Genomic DNA, 5842 nt, shown 5'->3' on the forward strand with positions numbered 1-5842 from the left:
TTAAGATAAAATATATTTTCAAGTCCCTTTTTAATATAAAATTTTGATATTTATTCAAATTGTATAAAAAGGATCCCTCTCTAAAACATGATTTTGAGATAATTAAATTGGAAAAACTTTTTCTCTTAAAAATTATGATATATTAGGTAGCATAAGAAGTATCATTATGCAGATTTATACTTCTCCCTTTATGATCAAAGTTAGTTGGGTACTTTCTCTATGATCAATAAAGAATTCAATATTATATAAATTTTAAAATATTGTGATAAAATAATAAAAGTAGAAGAACAATATTGCAGACAGAGAGAGAGGAAATTCTTATTGAATTTTGGGATGATTTACAATGGGGTAAAACCCCTCTATTTATAGGGGGAAGATGACTTAGCCACAAAGTAAAACTCTCTACAAGATAGACATTCACTCTAAATAGAATTTTATTCATAACACTCCCCCTTGAATGTCTACTCGATAAGTAATGTGCCTCATTAAAACCTTAACTAAAATAAAACCCAATGGGAAAAAAATTCTAGAAAAGGAAAAAGAGTACACATGTTTAATAATACGCCTTTTGGTTGCCTCGTTAAAAACCTTGCAAGGAAAACCCAGTGGGACAAAACCTTGTAAGGGAAAAGGAGTGCAACGCGCATTAACTCCCCCTGATGAGAGCATCAATTCACATCTTTGAGCCTTTGCATCCCTATTTTGTACAATAGCTTCTTGAAGGTTGACGTTGGTAGAGATTTTGTGAACAAATCAGCCATATTATCACTTGAACGAATCTATTGCACATTGATATCACCATTCTTTTGAAGATCATGTGTGAAAAATAACTTTGGTGAAATGTGCTTTGTCCTATCTCGTTTTATGAATCCTCCCTTCAATTGAGCTATACATGCTGTATTATCTTCATACAAAATTATGGGTAACTTGTCACATTTCAAACCATATTTGTCTCGAATAAGATGTATTATAGACCTCAACCACACACACTCTCGACTTGCTTCATAAATAGCAATTATCTCAGCATGATTAGGTGAAGTAGCCACAATTGATTGCTTAGTTGATCGCCAAGATATGGTAGTGCCTCCACAGGTAAATACATAACCTGTTTGAGACCGAGCCTTGTGTGGGTCAGATAAATACCCAGCATCAGCATAACCAACCAGATCGGGACTGCAATTGTTGTCATAAAATAAGCCCATATCGGTAGTCCCTTTTAGATACCGCAATATGTGTTTGATTCCATTCCAATATCTCCTTGTAGGAGCAGAGCTATATCTTGCTAAGACATTAACTGAAAAAGTTATGTCAGGCCTTGTAGTATTAGCAAGATACATTAGTGCATCAATTGCACTAAGATATGGTACTTCAGGACCAAGTAGCTCTTCATTCTCTTCTTGAGGCCTGAATGGACCCTTATTCACATCAAGTGATCGAACAACCATCAGATTACTTAATGGATGTGCTCCATCCATGTAAAACTGTTTCAATACCTTTTCTATGTAGGTAGATTGATGAATAAAAATTCCGTTTGCCAAATGTTCAATTTGCAAACTAAGACATAATTTTGTCTTTCCGAGATCTTTCATCTCGAATTCCTTCTTTAAATAATCAATTGCCTTTTGGAGTTCTATAGGAGTTCCAATAAGGTTTATGTCATCAACATATACGGCAAGTACAACAAATTCCGATGTTGTTTTCTTTATAAAAACACATGGGCAAATGACATCATTTATATAGCCTTCCTTTAATAAATACTCACTAAGATGATTATACCACATTCGTCCTGATTGCTTTAGACCATACAATGATCTTTGCAATTTGATTGAAAATATTTCCCAGGACTTTGAATTATTTGCGTTTGGTATTTTAAAATCCATCGGGAATTTTCATTTATATCTCATTATCAAGTGAGCCATAAAGGTAGGCGGTAACCACATCCATTAAATGCATGTCATGCTTTTCATGGACAACAAAACTAATAAGATAGCGGAAGTTATAACATCCATAATGGGTGAATATGTCTCTTCATAATCGACACCATACCTTTGTGAAAATCCTTGTGCAACAAGGCGTGCCTTATATCTTTGTACCTCGTTTTTCTCACTTCTCTTGCGTACAAAACCCATTTATAGCCAACAGGCTTAACACCATTAGGTGTTTGGACTACAGGCCCAAAAACTTCACATTTTGCAAGTGAGTTCAACTCTGATTGGATTGCTTCTTGCCATTTTGGCCAATCAAGTCTTTGTCGACATTCTCCAACAGATTGAGGTTCAAGATCCTCACTTTCTTGCATAATGCTAGATGCAACATTATATGCAAAGACATAATCCACCACTATATCCACTCGATTCAACTTTGTCTCAATATCGATTGGATTTATTGATAGTTCCTTATTTTCTTGAGCCTCGGGCTTAGTGGATTCCTCATGAATCTCAGAATTTATTAAATCGTGGATTTCTTCATGAGGTTCTTTCTTAGTGTCATTTTGATCATTTGTTTTCCTTTTTCTAGGATTTCGATCTTTGGAACCTAATAGTCTGCCACATTTTAGGCGTGCTTTTGACTCATTAGCTATGACACTAGAAGATTGTCCAATAGGGACATCAATACAGATTGGAACATTCTCTGCAGGGATATGTGATTTTGTTATCCTTTTCAAATCCGTAAATGCGTCTGGCATTTGATTTGCGATTCTTTGCAAATGGATAATTTTTTGTACCTCTTTTTTCACAAATAGAGGCACGTGGATCAAGATGAGATAATGATGGGTTTTTCCACAAAATTTCCCGTTTGGTTTCACCAACTTCTCCCCCTAATTTTGGGAAAAGTATCTCATTAATCGACAGTCTGCAAATCGTGCAGTAAACAAATCCCTCGTCAATGTTTCTAGGTAGTGAATGATGGAGGGCGATTCAAACCCAACATATATTCCTAACCTTCTTTGCGGACCCATTTTGGTGCGATATGGCGGTGCTACAGGCACATTTACTACACATCCAAAAATTCTTAAATGGGATATATTAGGTTCATGACCCAAAACTAGTTGCAACGAGGAATATTTATGATAATTTGTTGGTCTGAGACGAACTACCATTGCTGCATGCAAAATGTCATGACCCCAAATAGAAGTGGGCATCCTCGTTTTCATGAGTAACGGTCTTGCTATCGATTGCAGACGTTTAATTAAAGACTCTGCAAGACCATTTTGAGTGTAAACATGAGCTACAAGATGTTCCACTTTTATCCCAATTGATAAGCAATAATCATTAAATGCTTGGGATAAAAACTCAGCAGCATTATCAAGTCTAATAGACTTAATTGGATTATCGGAAAATTGTGCCCATAATTGAATTATTTGTGCCATTAATTTTGCAAATGCGAGTTTGCGAGATGACAATAGGCACACATAGGACCATCGAGAAGATGCATCTATTAAGACCATAAAATATATAAACGACCCACTAGGTGGGTGAATAGGTCCACAAATATCCCCTTGTATACGTTCCAAAAACGCAGGGGACTCAATTCCAATCTTTATTGGTGATGGTCTAATAATTAACTTGCCTTGATAACAAGAAGTGCAAGAAAATTCATCATTTAAAAGAATCTTTAAATTCTTTAATGGATGCCCATTTGAGTTTTCTATAATTCATCTCATCATAATCGATCCAGGGTGTCCCAATCGATCATGCCAAAGTATAAAAGTATTGGAATCAGTAACCTTTTGGTTTACAATAGAATGTGCCTCAATTGCACTAATTCTTGTCCAATACAGGCCACAAGATAAAGATGAGAACTTCTCAATAACCCTCTTTTGGCCAGAGACATTCTTGGTAATGATGAGATATTCAAGATTATTCTCATCTATTATCTCAATATGATATCCATTTCGACGGATAAGTTTAAAACTCAACAAGTTCCTCTTGGACTTGGAGGAGAACATTGCATTCTCTATGATAAGTATTGTTCCCTTAGGCAGAGTTATAGTAGCTCTTCCAGAGCCTTCAATTAATTTACTACTACCATAAATTGTAGTAACATCTGCCTTACACATATTTAAATGAGAGAAATATTTCTTCTCTTTGAACATTGTATGTGTCGTACATGAATCAATTAAACAAATATTTTTACAATTGAACTTTGATCCAAGTTTGCGATGTGAGATATCCATATTTGCTTTCTAAATAATCAATGCAATTAGTGTATGCCAAAGTTATAATGTAAAGGATATTGATATAAGAAAATCGACTTTTACAGTTGAACTATTATTTGTCTTATTAAGTTTCTGTAACTTATTATTCCTTAGTACTCAAATTATAACTTGAGTATTAAATAAGCCACTAATTAATGTATTATGGGTTTTTCCCATAAAGAAACGTATGCATGACAAATTCTTTTGAAATCACGCCAGTATATTGATAGCTCTAAAGAAAACGTACTAACCTCTGCTATACTCTCAATAGTGCCAATTGGATCCATTTAGATTCATAGACTTTCTTTCATCAACTTTTCTTAAGTAGGACATATTTGTAGACGGGTGGAACTCAGTTGATTAGAGTTCGTGCTGATAACGTGTGATAAAACAATAAAAGTAGAAGAACAATATTGCAGAGAAAGAGAGAGAGAGAGAGAGAGAGAGAGAGAGAGAGAGAATTCTTATTGAATTTTGGGATGATTTATAATGGGTAAGACCCCTCTATTTATAGGAGAGAAATGACTTAGCCACAAAGTAAAACTCTCTACAAGATATACATTCACTCTAAATAGAATTATATTCATAACAAATACATAAATATAAACTTAACTATTGTTATAATTATGGTGAAGAAAGTTGTATTACACCCTAATAGTGTCTCAATCATATCAAATGAAACCAAAAACAAACTGTAATGCTTCAATTTAAGGTCAATTTGATTAGTATTTAGATCGATCGATAGATTAATTTATTTTGAATAAATTATTAATTTATTTCATTAAACTAGAATAAAATACAATTTTTTTGTTAAAAAATTATGATTATTATTTCAAAGAACCCAAAAATAACATACCTTATCATCAACTATTTGGAAATAAAGATTGGTTTATTATTCAATTTTGTTTATACAACAACAACAACAACAATCACCCAGCATAATAGGAGTAAACAAGCTATCTGGTGGTCGCAACAAGTATGAGCATTCTGAAATTTGTCAAAACTAGCTAAAATTTAAATAGTATTTAAAAACAGGATGTGTTTAAATAGGAGTGCTCAAAGAAGCTACCTATTGTCAATTCTATGTGGATGTAAAATGAGGATATTGTATTGGTCAAAATTTGACCGTCACGACCGAGCTGACCAACGTCCCGCCTAAGTGACCGGGCAGCAAAAGATAGTATAGCCCGCTCCATATCCCTTTCCCGACATCCAACGAGTCGGAAAGAGTGGCACCTAAAAGCATGACTAAGTCACATTGCAGGCAAGAGGACGTCAGGCTAAGCAAAGGGCAAGGGTGTCACGACTATATATAGCAAGGGAAAGCTTTCAATGTAGGGGGATTGGCCCTCCTATCTCTTTCTAAAGCTAAAAAAGCTCTCTTCTTATATTCTTGAAAGGCAAGAATTAATATGGAGGAAAATATGTAAAGTTGTCTCCTCATCGATTGATGGGAGACGCAATATTGAATCTCAATAAGATCATTTACATTTCTTTCATCCTACATATGATTCATACTGCTAGCTCTTTGATCTGGAATATATTATGTCTGACTAAGATTTACCCCTTCATTTTCTTTGATTGATTTGTTCAAAAAGGTTTCAATATCTTTTGAGTTAAATATTTTGGCGCTGTTTGTGGGGA

This window comes from Nicotiana sylvestris, chromosome 9 (assembly GCF_000393655.2).
Source record: "Nicotiana sylvestris chromosome 9, ASM39365v2, whole genome shotgun sequence".
Lineage (NCBI taxonomy): Eukaryota > Viridiplantae > Streptophyta > Magnoliopsida > Solanales > Solanaceae > Nicotiana > Nicotiana sylvestris.